Source organism: Podarcis erhardii (assembly GCF_964252035.2).
Source record: "Podarcis erhardii genome assembly, chromosome: W".
Classification (NCBI taxonomy): domain Eukaryota; kingdom Metazoa; phylum Chordata; class Lepidosauria; order Squamata; family Lacertidae; genus Podarcis; species Podarcis erhardii.
The window spans coordinates 8124012-8148915 of record NC_138506.1 but is presented as its reverse complement, the minus strand read 5'-3'; the positions used below and the strand labels follow the sequence as shown (position 1 = coordinate 8148915).

Sequence of the window (24904 nt, the reverse complement as noted above, 5' to 3'; positions counted from 1 at the left end):
GCTCCTGCAGATGGCTTACGAGTCACGCCGGCAAGATCTTGTCAACCAGACTTGTTCCAGGTACTCCCAGAGAGAGTGGGGCATTTCTCTGCTTTGTGGGGAGGGGGCCATATTATTATTATTATTTAAATCTAACCTTTCATCCAAGAAGCATAATGTGCTTTCCTTCCACTTTTTATCCTCACAACAATCCTGTGAGGTGGGTTTGTCTGAGAGAGAGTGAGTGGCTCAGGCTCACCCAGCAAGCCTTGTGGCTGAGGGGTGATTTGATCCCGATTCTTCTCCCACAGGCTGACTTTCTGTCCACAACACTGTACTTGTAGAAAGGGAGGTGATGCTGTTGTTTTTATTTGTGTGTGTGTATTGCTGTGATTAACGAGATAAAGGTTTTATACATGAGTTGAAATGTTTCTGCTTTCACCTCACTAGCTGCTCTGGCTGGAAAGGCGGAGCAACCAGTTGCTTAGACATTTTGATTCTGAGGGCCGCAGTCTGTCGGACTTGTCAGTAGCAGCAGTAGAAATTATGCCACAGGATTAACAAAGAGCACACTGGCCACCACATGCCCTCAGCCTGCAGAACAACACCAGTATCACTTAGCTTCTGCAAGCGAAGCCCTTCTGAACGTTCAGTCTCAAAGCTCTGTAAGTGCCACTTTGGAAATGGCGGGCTTTCATTTTTAGTGGAATAGCTGGCAAAGGTGGAAGCTGAATTTTTTTTGCCACATAAATAGAACCTCTGTTTTGTTAATCACAGCAACGTATAGATTATGTGAGTGCAGGGGTGGGAAACCTCTGGCACATGGGTCAGTCTTTCTCCCCACATCCAGGGAGTCTAATTTGGCCCATGATGCCATTCCACTGTTGATCAGCTGACATCACTTGTCATTTAGAGCGATTGGAAGTCTGACAATAGATGGTGACATGGGGGTGTGCATGGGGGTGGGGGGTCCCTCCATCCCCATGTACCAGAACCCAAGAACACCATGCTCACACTGGCTCTGCTAGAGTAAGCCAGAAAGGTGGAGGAGAGGGAGAGGGAGAGGGAGAGGGAGAGGGAGAGGGAGAGGGAGAGGGAGAGAGAGAGAGAGCGCGCGCTTGGGATATTGGCTCTGTTCCCTAAACCCACTGGAGTTAGTTTGGTTCCGTTCTCTGACAGGCTTTGATTTTTTCCAAATGTACTGATACTAGTGGCTCCTGTCCTGACAGCCTCTAAAGGTCTTCCAAAGTGCCTCTCACCCTCAGTTTGCCTCTGTCTCCCAAGAGGCAATGGTGGTAACCCTTGGAATGTTTTCTCTTGTAGCCTAGCCAAGATGGACCAGAAGTTCCAGCAAATCCTAGCTTGGCAGGAGTTGGACCAGAAGAAAGCCATCAGCCAGATCCTACAGGAGGTATTTTGCTGGATATGGGTGCAAAAAGGGCACCTCTGTATACAGGATGGGAGAGGGTGATCCAAAGCAAAGTATGGTGGGGGGAGGGGGAGAATCAGAGTTATGAGTTGGAAGGGGCACAAAAGGACATTTTTTCCAACCCCCTGCAATACATACCAAGTCCATCTAGCTAAGTTGTTAGCTCTTTCTGTGCTTTGGCCCCAGGATACTCTTGGAGCACTCCTGGGTGGGACTCATTTTTATTGATTTTATTGATTTTCCAATAAAAAACATCCAATTAAATATCCAATCATAATGCTTCAATTAAAATAAAAAACTAAAATAAAAAAGATCAAATTATAGTCCAAATTGTATTTATTAATTTCTCGGAGCTCCCCACAGTCTGGATCTCTGAAACATATTTCCACATCTTAGTCCTGCTTCTCCTTGTTGTTTCCATATTTTCCACATCTTGATTTTAACGCTTCATAGTTCTTTGTCCCTGGGATCACGATTCTCATTCATGTCAAACATCATATACTTTCATCCGCTGAATACAGCTTTGTTAATATATATTTTTCCAACTGTCTTTTTGCGTGGCGAGTTCCCACCCCCCACCAGGGAGAAATAAAGACACAGAACACCAGAATTAAGGTTAAATGGGCGAATTAGGCCACAACTTTATTGATTTCAGGAATGAGAGGCATTGGCTTAGGCATTGGTCCTATCGACTATCTGGCTCCAGTCCGTTTGCTGAAGACCGGGAAGGGTTAACACCATAAAGGGGGAGTCCTGCTGAGGCATGTCAACTAGGAGCTCCCCCAGGTCACCACTCGGGGCGTGCCTTAGGCCCACACCTCCATAGGCTTCGGACAGGGCCACGCCCCCGGAGTCCTTTATCGGACCACCCTTCACTTTTTGGGGGGAGGTGATTGTGAGGAGAACCTGAGCTTACAGGGTTAAACAGCTCAGAATGTACGCCCTGCCTACATTTGGGAGGGGGGAGATTGCATCATATCCAAGAGTCTCCAGCCTTTGTTCTTTTTCTCTACTTTCGCTTTTGAGGAGAGAGGACGTGTTTTCACGATGCTGTTCGCTGTGATAGATAATGGATAGTCTGCTGTAAATAAAACTGCTTTTAGCTGCTAAGATCCTGAGTGGACTTTGTTTGGGCACACTGAAGAAAGCTCTGAAGGAGATTTTACAGCTTTCTCTTGCCGCTGCTGAACTCTGCTGTTGCTCAGAGCCTTTGGAATGTGGCCTTTGAAGTCCGGAGGCCTGCCTGGTAGCTGCGCAGCCGAAGCGGGCTGGACGCCAAGGCTTATCTGAGCAATAAATATTTTTCAGAGTGATGGCGTTTCCTCCCCCCCCCCACATCCTCTTAACCCCTCCTTACCAATGCCTAACCGCCACTCGAGCAACCACTCGGCGCCAATACCCTCATGCCTGAAACCAATCCCTGATCCCCTTTGCTATATCAGTCAGCCAAATGTCATCTCCCGCATCTGAAAGATGCACGCCATCAAACCGGTAGAGGGCCTCACAGTTGAAACGTATCCCAGGGTGGTCAATGACCCTCCCACCCAGGGCTGCCACTCTACGCACCATCCAAGGCTTTCCTAGCCCTATTTATGGCTATCGGGCACCAGCTATCTCTCCAAACCCGCCTCTCCATCAACGAGGCCCACAGAATGGTGATGTTTGGATAAGAGGCCTTCAGTTCCTCAAAGTCGCTAAAAATATGCCACATCAAATCGATTGCCTTTCGGTAAGCTAGATCATTTTCACCTAATTGGATTACTAAAGCATCTGGGGGGCCCTCCGCTGCCGCTCTGGCCCTAATTGTGGGCAACATTTCGGCCCAGCGCATTCCCCTTCGGGAGATCCAGGATATATTGATGTCTGAAGGTAAGTTAAGGTGCGGCCCGAGACCGGAATTGATGTCGAGGACCCTGGCCCAATGCACAATGCTGTGCCCAATTATCCAGATGCGCGCCCTCATAGTTCCTGCAAGAAAATTGAAACAACAGGCCAAGGTCAGGTAACCCCAGGTAAGTAGTCATAATTTTTTTCTAACATAGACCTTATAAGCATCCGATTTCCAGCGGCCTAGGTCCTTAATCCTCTCGGCATTCAGGCCCAGGTTCATTGCCGTGGTGGCTGCTCCTATCCGAAAAGAGTGCGCCACGAAATCCGCGGGGCGGAAGCCGCATGCTGCAACTGTTAAGCGCATGACACGAGTGAACTGATGCCGCGTCAGGGGTGAGCCATCTGCATGAATCAATAGTGGCCCTGCTGAATTAGTCCTCATAAACAAGAGGCGCCTAGTATCCTTAAGCAGGCATGGGCCTGTTTTTCCAGTTGCCAAGAGCCGAACTAAAGCCCCCCTCCCGTACTGGTCTGTTTTGGAACTGCGTATCCTCAAGACTAGATCCTCCCGTGATAGCGTGACATTGCTTAATAGCAAACCCCGGGAAGAACCTCGTTGACCCCCTTCATATACCACCTCCCCAACACGAAGTGCGCCAAAAAAGGCAATGGAATATGCCGCTGAGAATAAGCGGGCCTCGTACTTAGACCAGCAAACAGTTCTCAACTTTTTATTAATCTGGTAAAGGATGTCAAATGATATTGGCCTTCTCTTATCGCAGCTGGCCTCCAAGGCCTTCCGCACAACAAAGTCGGTGCATGGGTCAGAGGAATAAACTGCCTTGCAAAAGAATGATATTGCCGCCACCTGCAAGTTGAGGGTTTTAGGGGTGCGGCCCAAGCATCTCAGGTGCATTAAGTAGGCAAGAACCTCAGACTTGACAGGAGGGGAATTGATTCTAGCTCCATTATAAGATCTTAAAGTGGAAGGCGCCACCGAGGCTAATACTCCCTGCATCGCTTCTAGTTCCCAAGGCTCCATAGGTGCTCTGGGAAAGGCTGAGGAAGCTGGTGTGTGTCCGGTGCTAACGAGCGGAAGCGCTCCATCTGAAAACGAGATAGGGCATCCACAATGTCATTGTTAACACCAGGCACAAATTTGGCGGAAAAGTGGATATTGAGCTCTAAGCACAAGAGAACGAAGGAACCAAGAAGGGCACCCACCCTTGGTGACCGGGCGGCGTGCTTGGAAAGGACTGATACTACTGCCTGGTTGTCGGTGTGGAAGCATACCCTATGGTTACTAAATTCCTTAGACCACAAGTGCACCGCCACTACGATCGGGAAGAATTCCAGGAAGGTTAAATCTCTGGTTATGGGGGCCCCCTGCCAGGCTGCGGGCCAGCACTGGGCACACCATTGCCCCCTGAAGTAAACACCGAACCCAAGAGAGCCTGAAGTGTCTGAGTGCACCTGAAAGTCAACTTGCAGCGACATGTTATCCTGCCACAAGGAAATTCCGTTATAACTTTCCAAAAACTTCAACCAGACTTCCTTTAAGAATATTTTTTTATTAACCGACCAATCACATCAAATCAAACCAAATTACATAAATTCCAAATTACACAGCCGAATTTTTAATTTTTGTTGGGGGTACCCATATTTCAAGTTCTGAAGGGATCCAATCAACTTCTTGCTTCTTACCGCTGTTTTAATGTCCACAAATCTAACCTTTTGATGTTCACAGTACTATCCAGTCCTTTCTTATTATTTTTCCACATCTCTTGTTGTTATTTTCATATATTTTTCCTTTCTCTTTGTGACCTCTGATAGTCTCCGCAAGCTGGTTAGAACAGTTTGTAATCCTGCGTGGATTTTTTTTTTTTTTTATCCAATAGCCATATCCAGACGTTTTCCATATAACATCACTTCCATACATCAAAACAGTCTTAGCATCATTAATCTTCGCCAATCTGCCTCCTTTCTCAAAACCTCTGAGGAGATTCACTAGGAATGCAGTCTGAAAACAAGTCCATTCTTCCTCCTGGCTATAAATCCTTTGGCAAGATGGCGACTCCAAAATAATTGCTGCGCCATTCCCAAAAGCTCTTATTGCTTCTCGGTCTCCATAAAGCATACTTTTGGTTAAAGTTTATCTCCACACAGACCTTAATCATCCTGCTTGGGTCAGTTCAACCAACGGTTCTAATGAGGAGGGGTTCTTGTAAATCACATAGAAGGAAAGTAAAAAAAGGTTCCCCCCCCCATTCAGCCCTGTTGTCAACATACCCCGCCTTTGGTGTATCTTCATCATAAAATATTCCTGTTTCTCCAGCCCGTCGTCTTCTTTCGCAGAGGTCACTTAAATTAGCAGACTTCACTCCCCTTTTTCACTTGAAATATGTGCATTTGCTTCTTTTGTAATTAATTATTCCAAATTGCTGCAACTAGTGCGCGATCAGAGACAGCGTCCAGGAGAGCCGAGGTCCACACAGGGGCATTCTGCCTAGGGCCCTCACCCCCTTCTTTCGAATTAGGGGGTGATTTATGGGCACAGCAGGCAAGGGCAGTGTTCCCCATTTCCTTGGGGCAACAAGGGAGGCTGCCTACTCCCATAACAGCCTCTTAATTACCCCGTGTGGGTCGGAGAGACGGTATTGTCAGCCATCTTCCAATGCGCCCCCTAGTGGCCCCCCTTCAACCAGACTTCCAGATCGGATTTTACCTCTTTTGATAGGCAAACCCTGTGATGAGGGGATCGCAGACCTGCTGACAGCCTCGCGAGGCGGCCGCAGAATGGGCGACCAGGGGAAACCACACGGCAAGCAAAATTTAAATGGCCTAACAGTGACTCAATCTGCCTGAGGGTAACTTTTCTTAGGGGGAGGAGTTGTTGAATAAGGTCACCGAGCGCAATCAATTTTTCTCTGGGCAGTTTAGAGGTCTGGGCGACAGTGTCGAATTTAATACCCAAGTAAACCATAGTTGTAGCTGTTGGAATTCTGCCTCGGTCAGAGGAATGTGCCTTCTTCTCCAGGCACCGGCTGAATTCCTTTTGACCTCCCCCTGCGACTCCCGGCAGCAAACAGGCGAGGTCTGTATCGGCGATTTTTCCCAGACTGTGAGAAAAACACACCACTGCTTCTCTCCTCCTCCCTGCTCCCCAGGGAGGGGAATCAGACTCAGACAGAAATGTATTTACATGTCTTTATTTCTGTCTTTAGCAGCCATACAGATAAAGATGTCTGCACTCTTCACAAACAAACAGCAGAGAGTCTCACTCCACCCATGTACATCCTGTACAGGTCATATGACACACACTGAGCTCACATCCGGTGCTCAATACGGAGAATGGACTGCCCCTTTCTTGCCATGGTAACAGTCACAAACATTCTGTCTGGCTTTCCAGCCACCAGCAGCTGGCTTAGCTGCTTCTTGCTTCCGCATTGCTTCTTTATAGTAACAGTAGCTGGGCCCTCCATTTTGTCTGCGGCTAGAGGTACGCCCAACTCCCCCACTAAAGATGTGAAGGCTTTGAGAAGTTCCGAGCACTTATGTCTACTATCAGCCACGAGGATAAAGTCGTCCAAGTAGTGCGAAACACCCTCAGAGCCTGTTCTAAAGCGAAGCGCCCAGTCCAGGAAGGTACTAAATGCCTCAAAGGCTGCACAGGCCACTTAGCAACCCATGGGCATTGCCTTGTCCACGAAATAAGCCCCCTCAAATTTGAAACCCAGCCACCGGAAGTCTTCCGGGTGTACTGGCAGGAGTCTGAAGGCAGACTTAATGTCACATTTAGCCAGCAGCGCACCGTTTCCAAATTTGCGAATCAGTTTAACCGCTTGGTCAAAGGAGGCATACCTCATGGAGCAAAGTTCCTGGGGTATCGCATCATTGACGGACCCTCCTTTTGGGTAGGATAGGTTGTGAATCATGCGAAACTCGCCGGGTGCTTTTTTAGGGACGATGCCTAAAGGGGATATATGGAGACCCTCTATGGGAGGGACAGAAAAGGGGCCAGCTATCCTCCCTGCTTTAATTTCCTTACAAATTTTCCTTCGTGCGACCTCAGGCATCTCCCTTACTGATTTTTTATTTGGTTGGTCACCTGAATGGGGGGGGGGGGAGCTACTGGAATCCTGAAACCGGCACTAAAGCCTCCCCAAAGATACAAAGCAGCTGTTCTGTTGGGATAAAGATTCAAAAGGGTTTTTAACGGGGTCAGCTTGATAGGAGAAAATGCCAGGCCGAGATCAAAATTACTGTCAGTTTCCCTGAGGTCCGAATGGAGCTCCATGGCCACCCCTGGCACCCTGGTTGAAGAAGCCTCTCCCGCCCCGAAAGGGCTGCCTCCCTTTGATGCAGGCAGTGGCTGGGTGGTTTCCGAGGCATCTCTCGCACTCGTGGCTATACTTACAGATAGGCCGCACACAAACCCTGTTTCGCATTGGTCTTCCAGGATTTTGATGATTCCTGGGACTTCTTTTCTACATAGGGACCAACGTGCTCCGACCAATAGTTTTGGTCCCTCAAGTCCCAACGCGTAGAAAGATAACAGAGAAGCGTTTCTGCGGAAATCTTCATAATAATTTAGTGCCGCGGTCTCCCCCGCCAATTCTCGCGCCCTCCTAACATGGGCCAGGTAAGCAATTAGATGCATTGCGCGTTTGGAATAAGCCGCGCTGACCACACCCATGAACACCTAGAACCCGTCCAGCCAATTTTCAAAATTAAGTTCAGCCCTGGGTGTTCTGTACCTTCGCTTCCCATAGCTACGCTTCTTTTCCCCTTTACCAGTCATCTTAGCTGGTGGTAACAATGTAAATATGTAAATAAAGTCACTGTTAAATATCGTAGTTCTCTTTCTTTGGGATAAGTGATTCCCAAGAACAAAATCAGTAGACAGGTTTGTGGATGTTTTTACATCCGGAACTAGTGCACCGTCCTTCCATTCCAAGGAACCATTAAAGGACTTGCGGTATAAATTAGCCCTCCTTTCATGCACCCACAGAGGAAGACCTGAACTATCCTCCCCGTGGCCCCAGTACTCCTCCATAGGAGTATCGCTATCTGAGTCCGATGAAGAGGTACCTGATTCATCCTCTGATTAAGACCACTTACTCTTCTTGCTCTTCTTTGATGTATGCTTCCTCTTTTCTTTCCTCTTCCCTGATTGGCCATCCAGCGGTGCTTGTGCACCTGCGCATCTTGCTGCCCCTGCACTACCTCGTCTGAAGAGGAGCCTGAGGCACCCTCAGCTGGTGCCGCTTGCGGTGGCGGGTTCTGAAAAACACTAGGGAGACCTACGTCCTTTTGTGGGTTAGTGGTATTAGAGCCCTGAGTACTTGCCTTGCGCTTCTTGCCACCCTTCTGACCCCCTTTTGACTTGCCTGAACTGGAGGACTGTGATCGCGTATTGGGCCGGTCTGTTGAGTCATTGCTTGCCCTCAGCGCTGCCGCGCTGGCCGCAGAGGTGCTGGGATGGTCCAAATCGCTAGGGGGTGTATCCAGGATGCAATCTTGCGTGAGCACCACCTGCACCACAGCCACCTGGCCTGCAGGCTTGCATTGCCTATAAAATGCCTCAAAAGCAGTGAAGAACTGGGCAAATGCCTGTGGGTTACATGGCATTACCAAGGCCTGAGACCCCTCCTGGTTCCCTTCTGCCCCCCCCCCCAGAAACAGCAGAGTTCTGCTGATTTTCTTGAGCAGACATAATTATAATTTGGTACCCTTAATAACCTAGTTCAGTAAAATCAACACCAACTGGTTTAGAATTCTATGCACAAGATGCAAGTAATGCAGCAGTAGTTCAGTAATGTCAGCACTGGCAATTCGAAAGAAAGCCAAGGATGCCTACCCAATCCTCAATCAGTTGTATTTTAATACAAAATGCTCAGAAAATTGTCAATCCCTGCAGGAATGCCTATGGATTCTGATCAAAAGTAATAGAAGAGTACTTCCTGTAAGCAAGGAGCTATGGGCCAAAGCTATAAGATGAAACTATAAAGTAAAACTATTAGGTGGAACCCAAAGGTCTGGGAGGGAAGGAATGCAATTTAATTGAAATACCAGAAGGAGAGAGTTATATTGTTTTATATTTATTAAGATGAGGAGCTCCCAGACTCTGTGGAGCACCTTAATTGAAATTAACCAATGAATTATTAGCAAAGAAATGCATAAATAAGGACCAAAAAGGCAGCCATGAACCATAAGAATCAATCAAGGTTTAAATCAAACCACAGGGAAAATGCCCTTTACAAACCACAAGTAAGAAATATAAAGGAGATCAAAAGAAAGAATCCCTAAACAGCATGTACTAGTTCCTATAAATTCCCCTTATCTTATGACAGACTTGGCAAAAAGGCCCCCTAAATCCCTTAAGGACTTTAATTGAAATCCACTGAATGAATTATTTATTGAAGTCTCTATTGCCTTACTAGGTGCTGCTTATTTAATGCAATGAAGTAAATACTGAAGGTCTTTGTTGCCTTTGTGCTATCTAATTAAGCCTTATGTATTGTTGTTTATTTTTTAATTTGTTTTATTTATTTATTTATTAATTATTTTTTAATGCGATGAATTTATTTAACTTAAATAAATTTAACTCCCGAAAAAGGGAGCTACCTTATTAAAATGGCCAGCCTTTGCCTAATATTAGCGAAAGAAATAGTATTTATACAACCGGGGGGGGGGGGTTAAGACAAAGGTAATCCGGTTTTAAACGGCAGGATCCGAGAATAAGGCAATCAAGATTTAAAAGGCAGAAAACTAGAAAAAAAACTTTGGAAGGGGTGGGGAAGCGAACAACAAAGCGATCCGGTTCACGGAGGCAGCAGCTGCTTGCGTTAAATGCCCAAAGAACGCGCTCCGCTGGGACGCGTTATTGCTAAGGAAGCGTTATTAACACCCTAAAAGAGGGGTTACGGAGAAACCCTTCCCACGTTCAGATGCCTATAGCAAGATGGCGGCTGCTGTGAGGCCACGTGGGCGGAAAACGTAGCGCTACTATTAAACCGGCACGAACAAAGGGATCTCGGAGGCACTGCTGCCTGGAGACTATATAAGCAGGGAAGCATTACAGCTGTCCGTTGTGCTGCTGCCTGCTATAAAGGGCTGGCCAAGGAAACACTTCTTTACGTGAGTTGCCTCTAGCAAGATGGAGGTCACCCCGAAACCACGTGGCCACTTTAGAAAGTGGCCGTGGGCGGGCCCATAGCCCGGCAACAGCACAGCCCGTCGCCTAGCTTCAGCGCACGAGCGGAGGCAAAATCAAACTAATAAGCGGAGAACAGCCACCAAAGCACAAAACCCCCAAATACAAAAGCCGCCGACACACAAAATCCCCAAATGCAAAACCCACCAAAACAACACGCAAGACGCGCCCCTGAAGCCTCCCTCCTTACGCAGCACGAGCCCAGGCGGTGCCCCGACGCACCGTGATTTGTGATTAAAGTTTTAAAACCCCCAGCAACAGAACCTGATCAGTCGGGTTCTCCACGTCTTTCCAAAGGCCGAAGAAATCACAAAGGAGGAGGCGGCGTGGATACGCGAACTGCGTCCAGCAAGCTCAGCTGACGAGCGGGCTTAAGGGAACGGCTGCTGCTGCAGCTCTCCCGGATGCAGTAGGAACCGGCGGCAAGCAATCCACAGGTGACGGTCACCGGAGCGAAGCGTAGACAAATCTTCAGAATTAAAACAAAACAAATTCCTTCCAGTAGCACCTTAAAGACCAACTAAGTCAGTTCTTGGTATGAGCTTTCGTGTGCATGCACACTTCTTCAGATACACTGAAACAGAAGTTTCCAGACCCTTCTATATAGTGAGAAGGTGGGGAGGGGTATTACTCAGAAGGGTGGTGGGAATGAGTGATTGGCAGATAGCTGTGATGAGCCTGTTGACGACTCTTAACGACTGCAATAGGTCTTAGAGGAAAAAGCAAGGGGTGAAAAGGTGAAAAATGGCTTTGTCATGTATAATGAGATAAGAATCCAAGGTCTTTGTTCAGACCAGGTTTCTCCATGGTTTTAAGTTTGGTGATAAGTTGTAATTCAGCAGCTTCTCTTTCCAGTCTATTTCTGAAATTCCTTTGTAGTAAAACAGCTACTTTGAGATCTTGTATAGAATGTCCTGGGAGATTGAAGTGTTCTCCTACTGGTTTCTCTGTCTTGTGATTCCTGATGTCCGATTTATGTCCGTTTATTCTTTGGCGTAAGGTCTGGCCTGTTTGTCCAATATAGAGAGCTGAAGGACACTGTTGGCATTTTATGGCATACACAATGTTAGACGATGAGCAATTAAATAGTCCCGAGATGGTATGTGTGATGTTGTTGGGGCCAGTAATGGTGTTGTCCGGGTGTATGTGGCAGCAAAGTTGGCATCTGGGTTTATTGCAGGCTCTGGTGCCAGTGTCCGTGTTAGGTCTGGTTGTAGTATTATTGTGGGTTAGGAGTTGTTTAAGACTGGGTGGCTGTCTGTAGGCAATGAAAGGTCTTCCTCCCAGAGCTTGAGAAAGAGAACTGTCATTGTCCAGGAGAGGTTGTAGATCTCTGATGATGCGTTGTACTGTTTTAACTTGGGAGCTGTATGTGATGACTAGAGGTGTTCTGTTATTTTCTTTTTTGGGTCTGTCTTGTAGCAAGTTCTCTCTGGGTATCAGTCTGGCTCTGTTGATCTGTTGTCTAACTTCATCTGCTGGGTATTTTAGTTCTAAAAAGGTTTGCTGTAGATCTCTTAGGTGAGAGTCTCTGTCTGTAGAATTGGAACAGATGCGGCTGTAACGTAGTGCCTGGCTATATACAATGGACTGTTTGGTATGTTTGGGATGGTAGCTAGAGGCATGTAGATATGTTTGTCGGTCAGCTGGTTTACGGTATAAGGTGGTGTCTATGTGCCCATCCTGTATTTTTATAGTAGTGTAGGAATGAAAATCACGACAGACGAGTAGTGGGTGTCATGAGGCGTCTGCCGGGGAAGTCCCGGGAACTCTCTTTTATTGAATATTACAAACATTGCCACAGGTGTACTTGTGGCTGATTGGTTGATACAAACACAAAGAAACTTAATGCTGATTGGTTAACATACATACAAGGCGGGAATTACATGTGAGGGGTGGGAATTACATGTGAACATTAATCACCGGTAGATTAAAGGCTGGGAAACGAGGTTGGGACTAGACAGGCATGAAACCTCCTAATTAATAATAACTAAAGATTAATATGGCATAAAACAATTACTAATGATTGATCATAACATGAAAGAATACAATAATCAAGTTCTATAGATGTGGTCAGCTATGCATGGAGAACAAGTCACCATGAACTTAAGGTGAACTGAACGATGAGAGAATGTCTTGGTGTTTGGAACAGGTTCGTACAATGTGTGCAGAAACAGAGAAAAGATTATAAGCGAGAGTTCCCAGAATGCAAGAGAAAAGAAGCAATGCTTCCCATAAGGCCACAGTTATGTGTAGAAAGAGAACGATGCAATGCTTCCCTATAATGCAACAATTATGTGCAGAGGGAAAACTTCCCTTTATCTCCCCCTTTCTTTTCTTTTTTGCGAGGCGTACTGGGTAAGGCAAAAATATTTCGGGATTAGTGGTGTGCCAGCAAATGCCCAAAATAAGTTCGCCAGGGAGGATGGGACAGAAGATACTACGAGATACGTGGTTTGCCAGCGCATGCTCGAAATAAATCTGCCCATTTCTCCCCTTTGGTTTACTGTTGGTGTTGCCATTTCGCAAGATAAGCAGCAAGGATTTTATTGGGTGGCTGAGGGGGAGAGAGAAGCCGAGAGAAAAGACTTATGAGGCCAGGAATGCATTGGAGGAAGCAGCAAAACAAAATTAATATACATATAATAACAATGGCATATTGAAAAAGACTACGAAGCCAAGTAAAGTTTGGCAGCCAAGCGGTAAGCCACTGGGTGAAAGAATCCCAGAGGCCGGAGAATTCAACATCTTGTTTAATGTGGTGTGTAAGATTTTGCAAATGGGAGATTTGTTTTTGGATGGCCTTAGAATTGTCTGTGATATTAAAGCAGCACATGTTTTCCACTTGTTCGCATCCGTAATGATGGAGCATCAATAGGTAATCGATAGCAGCGCGGTTCTGCAGGACGCCATGCTGGAGTTCACTCTGCTCTTTATTCAAAAGATGAAGGGCTTGTGAAGTAAAATTCAAAGCTTTTGCTGCGGAGCAAGCTAAAGAGTTAATATTTCTGCTATTCCGGACAGCCAATCCAGGGACTCCTAAAAAAGAGACAGCTAAAAAAATATATTCAGATCTGCTAGGGGAAAAAACAAAATCGTTACAATCATTAATCAATTCCACAGAGTGGTGATATCTAGAGTGGGACAAATGATGCTTTTTGTCACTGGTCCATTGTTCCACTCATACAAAGATGGTGGATTTCCAGTTGAGGGGGAATGCAAGCTTACTCATTAAATTGAATGGTAGCTTGTAATTGTTGTAGTAGGTCTCTGCCCCACAGATTGAGGTGAATTTTCAGTACACAGGGCTGAATACATGCAATGGTTTCAGAGCTATCAGGCAGAGAAACAGGCAGCCACTGTACGCTTTTGGAAGAGGTTTGAGGTCCACCTACACCCCAAACTGCAGAGGCAGACTCAAGGGGCCACGTGGGGTCCCAACAATTACTGGAAATTACAGAAACGTCCGCGCCAGTGTCAATCAAGCCTTCCAGAACTCTGCCATTAATTTTATACTTACGAAGAATTTTTTGGTCACCGATCCTCTGGATTACAGCTAATAACTGTGGAGAGATAGAAGAGAGCTGGTGCAAATTACTATCCATAATAGAAGCAGTAGGAGGGGTAGGAAGCACTACCAAATGTGCCCAGGAGTCACCCTTTTTTAACTGCATGGGCATATGGCTCCAAAGTTGAAGCATTATTGTGCCCACATAGTCAGGATCCAAGGCTGCAGGAATAACCATGATTCCTTCTTTGGCTGCAGAAGATTTCGGCAAAATCAAGCCCGCGACCTTGGGAGGTAGTGGGCCTGCCAATTGGGTGGGCATGAGCACGATTTCACCTGGTAAAACAGAATCTTTGGATTCCTGATTAATTAAATCAATGGTGAAATCTGAAGGTGTCTCCTTAGGAAAAGCATCAATGGTGGTAGCTGATGGCAATGGGCCCTCTAATTCTCGTGGCCCGAGGGCGGGGCCAGCATGGAGTTTCCCGAACTCCTGCACTGATTAGCCCAATGATAGCCTTTTCCGCACTTTGGGCATTTCTTGGAGGGTTTAGCCTTATTGGCAGTACCATCCCTGTGCGCCCCACCGCCAGGTGCCCTGCATTCTTTTGCAAAATGACCAGGGCGCTTGCAATTAAAACAGTTACCAGTTGGCTTATTGCCAGCCTGGATGGCACCGGCAAGCAAGGACATGGCATGGCTCTGGCTTCCAATGTCCGCACAGGCTTGAATCATCTGTGCCAGATCGTATTTAGGACGATTAATGATCGACTGCAAAGCCTTCTTACAGTCGGTGTTTGCATTTTCAAAAGCCAATTTTTTCATCAGCTCATTCTGGGCCGTAGTATTATCAATCTGCCTGGTCACTGCTTCTTTCAATCTATCTATAAATTGGTGGTAGGGTTCCGAATGCTGTTGTTTAATATTAACAAAAGAGCTCAGCGGCTGCCCTGAGACAGGGACTTTCCGAAAGGCGCGCTGTACACAAGTCGCGGTGCGGCTAAAATGTGCAGGCGTCAGCGTCGCCTGGGCTGTTATATCGTCAAAAGGACCGGCACCATAAAGTTCATTAGCTGTATGCTGGGCATCAGACAGGGCTGAAGCACTAAGCCGAAATTCACTATCAAAGACAACATACTGGGCTGGTGAGAGCAACATGCGCATTAAATCCTTCCAGTCTTGGGGCAGCATGGTATAACCAGACGCAATCCCCTCCAGCATCCCTGTGACATAGGAGGATTTTAAGCCAGAATCAGCGATGGCCCTCCTCAATTCTCTCAGTACAGAATAAGGAAGGGTTTCATAAAACACCTGTTGTTGAGCATTTCCTGCGTTTGCATAGGTGATAGGGAAGACAGATGGCATTTCCCCCGCCCACTCAGATTCTTCCTGCAAGGACAAAAGCCCCTTCTGTCTTGCCTGAGAAAGTGCAGCACGCACGGCTCCAGTAGGAGCAGGCAAAGAAGGAGGGGGGGAAAGGGGGGTGGGGGGGTGGAAGCAGGTTGAGATGGATGAGAAGCAGGGGGGGGTTTGCCGGGCTGCAAAGGAGAAGGAGGCAGAAGCTGTGGAGAAGGGGGATAAGGGGGGGGATTGTCTGCTGCAGGCAGGAGAGCAGGGGCCGAAGGAGACGCCTGGGGGACCTGGGGTCCAAATTTTGCAACGGCCTCTGCACATTTCTGCCAGGTAAGCAGACAATGAATCGGAGCCCTCGGTTCTGCAAAGAGGGTCTTTCCGATCTTCTGCCAAGTCTCCACCTCCAGAGAGCCAGCCTCTGGATAGGAAGGATATTGGCAATTGATTTCACAAAGAAGTTGTTCAATTTCTTTTAAGGAAACATGAACACCCACAACCCGTTGTCTAACTAAAGAAAACAATTCCCTAGCATGTTCTTTCTGCAATTTAGTTAAATCGCCCCCCATACTCACGAAATAGCGCGCTATTGTTCAGTTCTTTTTTGTATTCTTGTGTGGGGTCTGAGTCCAATTTTATGTAAAATTTTATGTGAAAGGAGAGCCATAGATAATCTCAGAAACAACCCAGACATTATAATTAAAGAAGCGGACAAAGGTGGAGCTGTCGTCATCATGAACAAAACTGACTACATTCAGGAGGCTCACAGACAACTTTGTTTGTTAAGGAGCTACCCCCACACATCCAAGAACAGATCCTCACTAACACACCAACAGAACCTCGACCAGGAACTTTCTATCTTCTACCTAAAATACACAAACCAGGAAATCCAGGACGCCCCATCATTTCAGGTATTGGCACTATTACAGTGGGTGTCTCTGGTTATATGGACTCTGTTCTGAAACCATATGCCATCAGTGCTCCCAGCTATGTACGTGACACCACAGATTTTCTGAGGAAAATACAATCTTTAAATAATCTTCCCAACAATACTATACTAGCTACTATGGATGTGGAATCTCTGTATACCAACATCCCACACAACGATGGTTTACAAGCTATAAGGAACACCATTTCAGATAAAACCACAGCGGACCTTGCCACCAAACTCTGCCAATTTGTCCTTACCCACAACAACTTCAAATTCGGTGATGACCTGTTCCTTCAGATCAGCGGCACAGCAATGGGCACCCGCATGGCCCCACAGTATGCCAACATCTTCATGGCAGATTTAGAACAACATTTCCTAAACTCCTACCCACTCAAACCTCTCTTGTACCTGCGATACATTGACGATATTTTTATCATCTGGACACATGGTCAACAGACCCTGAACACCTTCCACCAGAAATTCAATGATTTTCACCCCACAATCAACCTAACAATGAATCAATCTATGCAAGAAATACATTTTTTGGACACTACTATAAAAATACAGGATGGGCACATAGACACCACCTTATACCGTAAACCAACTGACCGACAAACATATCTACATGCCTCTAGCTACCATCCCAAACATACCAAACAGTCCATTGTATATAGCCAGGCACTACGTTACAGCTGCATCTGTTCCAATTCTACAGACAGAGACTCTCACCTAAGAGATCTACAGCAAACCTTTTTAGAACTAAAATACCCAGCAGATGAAGTTAGACAACAGATCAACAGAGCCAGACTGATACCCAGAGAGAACTTGCTACAAGACAGACCCAAAAAAGAAAATAACAGAACACCTCTAGTCATCACATACAGCTCCCAAGTTAAAATAGTACAACGCATCATCAGAGATCTACAACCTCTCCTGGACAATGACAGTTCTCTTTCTCAAGCTCTGGGAGGAAGACCTTTCATTGCCTACAGACAGCCACCCAGTCTTAAACAACTCCTAACCCACAATAATACTACAACCAGACCTAACACGGACACTGGCACCAGAGCCTGCAATAAACCCAGATGCCAACTTTGCTGCCACATACACCCGGACAACACCATTACTGGCCCCAACAACATCACACATACCATCTCGGGACTATTTAATTGCTCATCGTCTAACATTGTGTATGCCATAAAATGCCAACAGTGTCCTTCAGCTCTCTATATTGGACAAACAGGCCAGACCTTACGCCAAAGAATAAACGGACATAAATCGGACATCAGGAATCACAAGACAGAGAAACCAGTAGGAGAACACTTCAATCTCCCAGGACATTCTATACAAGATCTCAAAGTAGCTGTTTTACTACAAAGGAATTTCAGAAATAGACTGGAAAGAGAAGCTGCTGAATTACAACTTATCACCAAACTTAAAACCATGGAGAAACCTGGTCTGAACAAAGACCTTGGATTCTTATCTCATTATACATGACAAAGCCATTTTTCACCTTTTCACCCCTTGCTTTTTCCTCTAAGACCTATTGCAGTCGTTAAGAGTCGTCAACAGGCTCATCACAGCTATCTGCCAATCACCCATTCCCACCACCCTTCTGAGTAATACCCCTCCCCACCTTCTCACTATATAGAAGGGTCTGGAAACTTCTGTTTCAGTGTATCTGAAGAAGTGTGCATGCACACGAAAGCTCATACCAAGAACTGACTTAGTTGGTCTTTAAGGTGCTACTGGAAGGAATTTGTTTTGTTTTGACTATGGCAGACCAACATGGCTACCTATCTGTAACTGGAGCTTCAGAATTAAAGTTACAGATAGGTAGCCGTGTTGGTCTGCCATAGTCAAAACAAAACAAATTCCTTCCAGTAGCACCTTAAAGACCAACTAAGTTAGTTCTTGGTATGATATCTGAATACCAGATATCTGAAGAAGTGTGCATGCACACGAAAGCTCATACCTAGAACTAACTTAGTTGATCTTTAAGATGCTACTGGAAGGATTTTTTTTATTTTGTTTTGACTATGGCAGACCAACACGGCTACCTATCTGTAACAGCTTATACACTTCCTTGGAACTCTGTTACTTTGTGTTACCTGCAGACCTTCTTCCACCGACTCTTCTCCCTGGTCTCGGATTCTGCCAGTCATTTCCGCCAATTCCATATAGTCCATCAACTTCATCTGCCATTCTTCCTGGGTGGGTAAATCTTGTGTCTTCCAATACTTCGCGATGAGTATTCTTGCTGCTGTTGTTGCATACATAAAGAAAGTTCTGTCCTTCTTTGGCACCAATTGGCCGACCATACCCAGGAGAAAGGCCTCTGGTTTCTTCAGAAAGGTATATTTAAATACCTTTTTTCATTTCATTATAAATCATCTCCCAGAATGTCTTAATCCTTGGGCATGTCCACCAAAGGTGAAAGAATGTACCTTCAGTCTCATTACATTTCCAACATTTATTTTCGGGCAAATGGTAAATTTTTGCAAGCTTGACTGGTGTCATGTACCACCTGTAAATCATTTTCATTAAATTCTCTCTTAATCATTTTCATTAAATTCTCTGCACTACAACTCCTATCACTCCTCTGCCACTGACTGTGCTTGCTGGGGCTGCTGGGAGTTGTAGTTCAGCGGGCCAAAAGTTCCCCAGCCCTGCTTTAGCTGAAGGCTTGCACCTGGCCTTTGAGGAAAGGGCACCTCAGTTCCCAGGATAAGGTTTTCCCTTGGTTTTAGGAGAGCAAGGTATTTCATCATGATTTGTCAGGGTAGGGGATTAAGCTGCATTTCCAAAGACTCTTTGCGGCGGGCTTTGTTTATCCCCACATCTTTGGCCAGGGTTGATGAGAGTTGTGGTCCAAAGCATCTGGAGGATTTCAGGTGGGTGAAGGCTGTTCTTGAGGATCCCAACAAAGGAAAACAAAACAACAAAAGAAACAGGAAACCAGTAACGTCACATCCCGTCTCCCTTTCCTGTGAGAATCCAACAGTATCTGGACTGTGGAATGTAAACACAGTCCTGTGACTTGCAAGCAGCTGCTCAGTGAGAAACAGAAACTAACACCTGCTGCAGCAGCTGCTGAAGGAGAAGAGGCAGTGGGAAGAAGAGTTGCAGGCCATCTTGGTAAGGAGACAACTCACCTGTGAGCCAGGCTGATTCTCTCTCTCTCTCTCTCTCTCTCTCACACACACACACACACACACACACACAGGCTCAGCCTTCTGCCCGTTTCCACACCTGGTGGCTTTGCCCCTCTCTCAGAGGTGCTTTGGAGGAGGCCAGGTGTCAGGCTACACTCCTGGAGTCAGCAAAAGCTGCACATGATGATCATTTGTTTGCTTGTATATCCCACCTCCCCCCCCCAGAAGCTCAGGGGAGGCATGCATTTGAACCCTGGTCTCTCCCAGATCCTAGTCCGACACTCCTAACCACTACACCACCCTGGCTGGCTGTTTCTCTTCCTTGCAGAGAGAGCTGGAAGCTAAGAGTGAGACAAAGCAAGAGAACTACTGGCTGATTCAGTACCAGCGGCTTTTGGACCAGAAGCCCCTTTCACTCCGGCTGCAGGTGACTGGCTAGCAGAAGTGCTGGGGTGGAGAAGGTCGTCTCTTCCATAGGCTTCACTGGGTCTGGCAGCCCCTTATGGTTCTGGCCTCCTCTTTCACCTGTGGCAGGTTCCAGGCTTCCTGGGTCTGGGTTTCCCAGTCAAGAGGCCACCTGGTAACACTGCTGTCCTTTTTCTTTGAAGGAGGAAGGACTGGAACGGCAGCTCGTGAAGCTCCTGGCAGACCTGTCAGCCGACCAGTATACTCCCATCTTTGCACATCACCGGATGTCGCTCAAAATGCTAAGTGCCATGGTCCCAAGTGACTTGACCTAGGTACGTGGGGAAGTTTAGAGCAGGGGTGGGGAACCTCAGGTCCAGGGGCCGGATGCTACCTTTATGGCCTCTCTGTTCAGCCCTCAGAACTTTCCTCTGGGCCGCACCACTGGAGGCTGGGCACGTGGGGTGCTCTCCCCCCCCCAGCTTCAATCTGCCCTCACTCAGCCAGCCCCCACCTGCATACCTTCTCACAACCAGTCCAGGGGGTGGAGGTGGCACAACCTCTCAACTTCACTCTGCTCTTAAGTCTCAGGGTTGCCCCTTGCAGGGAGGAGGATGGGGATAACTTTAGAATGAGTTGACTCTGTCTGCGATTGGCTCTGGCTCTGCCAGGCATGAGCTCTGGCTCCGCCTACCATTTGGGCGCCCTGCCAGTCTTGATGGGCATCCTGCCAGTCTTGATGGGCATCCGCCACCTTTCACTGGACTGGACCGTAATTTGTACTGATATAGAAGTTCCACACACAGTGAAATGGATAAAAGTAAACCTGGGAGAGAACCATGCTGTTCAGAAGGCTCCTTTCTGCGCTCTGCCATTTGCTTATGTCCTCTTCCAGATGGGGGTCACAGAGACAGGCCTGCAGCACTCCATCATCCGGAAGGCCCGAGAGATCCACGCCGTGGCTGAAACCATCCCAGGTAACTTGCTGGATCCTCGCTCCTAAGGACATAAACTGCCTTGCACAGAGTCGGAGCAGGGATTGAGGTTTGGCACAAGCCCCATTCCCCTTGCCATCTCTCATGAGCTTGTTTTTTTTGGGGGGGGGTGACATTCCTCCACTCCCTTTCAGCCCAGCTCATCAGCAAAGCATCCACTCTGCATAAAATTGCTTGTTCTCAGTGACCAGCTCCTTCCAATTGCTTGCAGAGTTGCTGAAGCCTGCAGAAGAGGCAGAGCTTGCTGCTCCGGGGACCAGCAGAGAGCCCCCCACCGCCATGGCTCCTTCTGCCCCAGCACCAGAAGACCACCACTGTGAGTATGTGATCTGCAAGGAGCGAGAGGTAGGTTGACCGTCATCCAGGAGCTTTGAAAGCTTAACCTGCATGCCAGGCAGAGTCAGTGATCCTCAGAGGCATCAGGGAATTAGCATGACACAATGGAATGCTACTCCATCTCTATGCCACAGCTATAGAAGGCCTTCCTAAAACCCATCAATCCTAATCTGTGAAGTTTCTCAAGGCCTGATCCAACAGGGATCCTCTGCTGATGTTCTTATCTTGTGCCTGAACTTGCTTTTTTCCTCCTCCTTCCCATCCCTTTTTCCTTGTGTGTTATGTCTTAGATGTCAAACCTGAGAGAAGAAACTGTTTTGTTTGTCAGATGCTCTGGCAGGCTTTTTTGTGCAGGTATGGTGGTAAGGATGAAGCACAGGATCAAAATGCTTTGGAATAAAACCCTGATCTCTGACAACATGTGTGCAAGGGGCAGGTTGCGAGGAGGCCCTGCTGTTGGTAAGAGCTGTGGTCCTAGCATTTGCCTCTTCCTCTTCTTCTTCTCTTCCCCCCAGGCCCAGGTGGTATTCCTGACTTGCGGCCATGCCTGCTGCTGCCAGACCTGCTCCAAGGCCCTGAGCACCTGCCCGCTGTGCCGCAAGGACATCGTCCAACGCATCCGTCTTTTCCACAGCGGATAGCCCCACATGGGGACAGCGTCACTCCCATCATGTGCCCGCTTCTTCCCCCTCAACCTTGTGCACTGGGTTGCCAGGGGTGGGGTGGGATCAATGATTCTTTTGGAGTGCTGTGTAGGCCAGTCCGGGATATGCACTACCTCCTTGCTCTTTGCGTAACCATCACCATCCTCTGCTCATAGAGCATGGCTGCAATTCCCCCCCTCCTCAACTCTCAGCTGTTGGCTGTGGCTGCTCAAAGGCCAAGATGGAGGCACATCTCTGGGCTGAGGGCAGAATGGTGCTTGCAGTTCCTGAAAAGCTACCCGCACATTTTGAGGAACAGGCAAACACCACATCTTCTCTGGCAGCCTGGCAGGGGTTATTTAAAGATGCCAGTCCCAACCTATGTGCGGAGTGGGTTCTAGGAGCTTCAGTACAGGAGAAGAGATTCCCTGCTGTCTGCCTACCTAACGAATCAGGGCTGGTGTGTGTGTGTGTGTGTGTGTGTGTGTGTGTGTGTGTGTGTGTGTATTTCTGTGGCTGGGTTTTAGGCCACTACTGGCTGAGCTGCAACAGCACCCATTGGAGCAAAAGTGCCTGGAAGCTGTCCCATCTGTCACCCTGGGAGAGAGTGGTTGGTGATTCCCAGCCGTCCAGCATCCAGCTCCCAATCTAGACCACTTTGAACTCTTTCCAGGCCAGCATTTTAAAGCTGCCACCCCCAACCTGGTGCCCTCTAGCTGGGATGACTGCATTAAGGACCCCACAAAGGGTGGGTGGATAAGTCAAGCAAGAGTCCTGGTTGGGTGGAGGTCTCGTCCCACCCACTACATGTTTTTCACTAGTGGAGTATGTGTGTGTTTGGTTCATCATCCCTCTCGGTTCATTGGTCAGTAATTGACCTTGATAGTCTGCCAAGGCAACATCTCCTCCAGAAGAAACTAGCCTCCACCCAGTTTTGCTTGGCAGGTTTCCTGGCAGGAGAAAGTGGACACTTGTATTTGCAACTTCCAAGAAACAGGCCCCTGGGCCTTTTTCACTGCCTGACCGCTCACTCACACTCATCGTCCTGTGTTCTCTTGGAGCCAGGTGAGTGAGGAAACATTTTGGCTTCTTCTGGCATTGCTGAACCACTACTTCCATCTTCCTCAGCAAGCGTGGCCAACACCCAGGGATTATGGGAGTTGTAGTTCAGCCACAACAGGAAGGCCAAAGGCTCCCTACATCTGAACTACGGGATGGCCAAGAGGTGAGGTCTTTCCTTTTTAGCAAAGTCAGCTAACATGAACAGTACAGTGCTTTATTCTATCAGTTTTCTCCAAAAGGATCTGCAAATATTTTATAACTAAAAGGTAAAATGCATCAGAAGAATGAAGTGTTGTTTTGCCTGCCAGGAAGCCTTAGTCCCAGTGCAGGTGTGGGGATTGTTTGCCACTCCAAATGAGACTGAATTACAACTCCTGTCATCATCCCTGGCCTTTGGCCATGCTTGCTGGGCCTGAGGGGAGCTGTAGTTCAGCAATGTGTGGAGAGCCTAAAGTTCCCCCACACTTACAAGGAAAACCAAGAGGGGAGAGATTGGCAGAAACCCTATGGAAGGGAGGCCTTGCCTATGCCTGGTCATGGAGGCTGTGTCTCAGTAATCCCTCTCCACCCACCTACCCACAATTCCTTGCTCATGGTGATTTGTGCCCCTTCCAGGTAAGGGATAAGGTGCCTTGAGTCCCTGTCAGGAGAAACTGCAGGGTACAAATATAGAACAGAACCACAGAATTGTAGAGTTGGAAGGGACCCAGAGGGTCACCTAATCCAAACCCCTGCAATGCAAAGATCTCGACTAGATCATACACGACAGATGGCCATCTAACCTCTGCTTTAAAACCTCCAGTGAAGGGTAAGTCCACAGCATACCGAGGGAGACCATTCCACTGTTGAGCAGCTCTTAAATGTCAGAAAGTTCCTCCTGATGTCAGTCTCCTTTCTTGAAGCCACTGATATTTGTGTGGGCTGGGTTTTAATAGGTAGCAGAGGATATATTAATTGCAATTTATCCCTTCACACACCCATGTTTGTGGGCTGAAACAAAATAAAGCATAGGAATTAGTCTATAAAACTTTGTTTTGAGCAAGTCCAGCTAACAAAGTAAGCTGGCTTCCCCCTTCTTACCCAACTTAAACAAAAAAACAGGCAGCAACTTGTAAAGTAAGATTTACTTACTTTATAATCATGCATAGGTTCACAGCAACAGTAGCAGTAAAAACCATGAAGGCAAAATATGGTATAGTTACAGTATATGTCAGGGGCTCAGGAGCAGAGGCACAGGAGAGGGAGGAAATGGAGAGTGAGGGGGAGGAATCCGAGGGGAGCGTAGGCGGTGACAGTGGTCAGAGTGATTCCATGAGCCTCTCCAGCGAATCGGAAGATTCACAGAAGGGAGTGCCGATGGCCAGGGCAAGGGGGGTGCCAAGGGGGAAACACCAGAAGGAAGGGGCCAGCGGGGACTCCCAGAGCAGCAGTTGGAAATCAGGACCAGCTTCCCCACCAGAGCGCAGTGGGGGGGAGGAGTCCCAGGCATCGGGACCAGTGTTCTCACCACCAGAGAGAGGAGATGAGTCAGGATTGACCACGCCTCCATCGGAGAGCGGGGAAACAGTCAAGAGGAAAGTTACCGGCTGGGCGCGCGCGCCAAGTTCAAATGTACAGGCGAGCGGCACAGCAGGTAGCCCGGATAGGGAGCCAGGTCCTAAAGCCCGCCGGAAGGAGGGGCAAGACTCAGGGGGGTCAGCGTCAGAAGAGTCCAGAAAGGAGGAAACCCCAGGGGGCAGAAGGACCCAGAGGAGGAAAGAACAACGGAAGAGGTGGAGTAAGGCTAGAGTCTTAAACTGGTGTCTAGGAGGCGGAGACTCAGATGGAGCTTCGCCGGTCTAGGTTCTAAGACGTGGAGTTGCACGCTGCGGTTTGGAAATGGAAACTAATCTTCAATAAAGACTTTTATAAGTTATTACTGACTAGCGTTGGTCCTCTGTGAGCTGGGACCTAGAGGCAACTCTGACAACCGGCTTCATGCATGTGCCTAAAACTCGAGCTAGCAGAAGCATGTCTGCATCCATCGCTAGTCAAAGGGAGAGTGATTGCTACATGAAGTACTAT

At 47.6% G+C, this 24904-nt stretch overlaps 1 pseudogene across 1 annotated transcript in view; it reads left to right on the top strand.

The window, feature by feature from the left end:
- Positions 1–21775, top strand: part of LOC309333189 (E3 ubiquitin-protein ligase LRSAM1-like) — a 106131-nt pseudogene extending 84356 nt beyond the window's left edge. The window contains exons 14-19 of the transcript XR_014161633.1: positions 19320–19381; positions 19727–19825; positions 20007–20138; positions 20699–20780; positions 21010–21143; positions 21650–21775. The product of XR_014161633.1 is annotated as an E3 ubiquitin-protein ligase LRSAM1-like (transcript). The remainder of the gene's footprint in view (positions 1–19319; positions 19382–19726; positions 19826–20006; positions 20139–20698; positions 20781–21009; positions 21144–21649) is intronic.
- The last annotated feature ends 3129 nt before the right edge of the window (positions 21776–24904 follow it).